The sequence below is a fragment of the Akebia trifoliata genome, unplaced genomic scaffold (genome assembly GCF_017979445.1).
Source record: "Akebia trifoliata isolate Shusen 1 unplaced genomic scaffold, ASM1797944v1 Contig00048, whole genome shotgun sequence".
NCBI classification, from domain to species: domain Eukaryota; kingdom Viridiplantae; phylum Streptophyta; class Magnoliopsida; order Ranunculales; family Lardizabalaceae; genus Akebia; species Akebia trifoliata.
Window position 1 is genome coordinate 18,026 of NW_028236806.1, and position 1,901 is coordinate 19,926.

At 36.9% G+C, this 1,901-nt stretch overlaps 1 non-coding gene across 1 annotated transcript; it reads right to left on the minus strand.

The window, feature by feature from the left end:
* Positions 1-1,043: 1,043 nt before the first annotated feature.
* On the minus strand, positions 1,044-1,150 carry LOC147382077 (small nucleolar RNA R71). The gene has a single exon (XR_015174140.1). It is a non-coding gene; the product is annotated as a small nucleolar RNA R71 (small nucleolar RNA).
* Between the last annotated feature and the right edge of the window lie 751 nt (positions 1,151-1,901).

Below are 1,901 nucleotides of genomic sequence, written 5' to 3' on the forward strand. Positions count from 1 at the left end.
CAAACTATGAAAACTAATGCCACAATTGATAAGTAGGTTTGTAACGACTTATTCTATATAATTTTACTTGACATTTTGTTAATTTGAGAGTGATTTTATTTAGTAATCATCATTTTTATTATTTTAGGTAATAAATGGCCAAGAATACGAAAAGGAAGCAATTCGGGGTGAAATCAGAAGAAAAGATGAATTTTCGGATAATGGAGTACAAGAGGAGTATCTGTAGTGAAGTCGAAAGCCCTAGGTTTTTAATTCATAAGAATCCATTCTAAAATTCTCGATTCATCAAATAGTAATTTAGGTGATTATTTTTGGTACTTAGTAACTTAATCCTCGTGGGAACGATATCTTATTACTTGAAACGATTAGTGCACTTGCTAGCATAAATCATACGCATCAAGTTTTTGGCGCCGCTGTCGGGGATTAAAGATTACTAATATTAATACCAATTGCTTTTATTACTAATTTGATTTTTATTTATTCTTACTTTATTCGTTTTTCTCTTTTTAGGTTTTTCCTAGTGTATGAGACGGACAAGTAGTTTGGATTTAATGCCAATCGACCTTGATATCAATAAGACACTTAGAAGGCTAAATAGGGAGCGCAAGCAAAGAGCTAAACAAGGAATTTTAGCAATGGTGGAAGAAGAGAATAATGGTGGTGGTGGAGATGCAGTCCCAAATAGAGCACTAAAGGATTACTCTATTCCTAATGTGGGTGTATCTAGCATTCGAAGGCCACCTATTCAAGCAAACAATTTTGAGATCAAGCCTGTCATCATTCAGATGATACAATCTTCGGTTCAGTTTGGGGGGTTGGCTAATGATGATCCAAATCTACATATTGCAACTTTCTTGGAAATTTGTGATACATTCAAGCACAATGGGGTGACTGATGATGCCATAAGACTGCGTTTATTTCCGTTCTCATTGAACAACAAGGCTAAGGCATGGTTGACCTCGCTACCTTCAGGAACCATTACTACATGGGATGGGCTGGTTAATGCATTTCTGACTAAGTACTTTCCACCAGCGAAATCTGCGAAGATGAGGAACGATATAACCAATTTTCTACAACAAGATCAAGAATCTCTCTATGAAGCTTGGGAGAGGTTTAAAGATCTCTTAAGGAAGTGCCCGCACCATGGACTACCATTATGGATGCAAGTGCAAACATTTTATAACGGTTTGCTCTCAAATGCTCAAACCATGGTGGATGCAGCAAGTGGATGAGCATTCTTCAACAAGACACCGGAGGAAGGATATGAACTTATTAAAGTCATGGCTAGTAGCAACTTCCTGAAATCTGATAGGAATGCACAGAAAAGGAAAGCCGGAGTTCATGACATTAATGCTTTTACTAATTTGGTTGCTCAAGTTACTATTTTAAATAATAATTTTAAGAAAATGAATGTTGCTGCAGTTTCTAATGTAGTTTGTGATAATTGTGCAGGGAATCATCCTACTTTGGAGTGTCAAGGCCCATATGAAGCAAATTCTTCCAAACAAGTGAATTATGTGGCCAACAATCCAAGACAATACAATCCTAACTCCAATTACTACAATCAAGGGTGGAGGAATCATCCTAACTTCTCATGGAGTAACAATGCGAATATGCAAAAATCGCCTCATTCTTTTCAATTTCAAGAGAAGAAACCAACCATGGAAGAGGTCTTCACCCAATTTATGCAAAAGACCAATGCATTCATTGATGATACCCAAGCCAATTTCAAAAATCAATGTGCAAGTATTCGCAACCTTGAACATCAAGTTGGAAAGATTTCCAAGCAATTGACAGAAAGAGCTCAAGGAGCACTCCCAAGTAATACTGAGAAGAATCCCAAGGAGCATGTGAAAGCTATAACTCTTAGAAGTAGGAAGGAGTTAGAACAATCAAAGGGG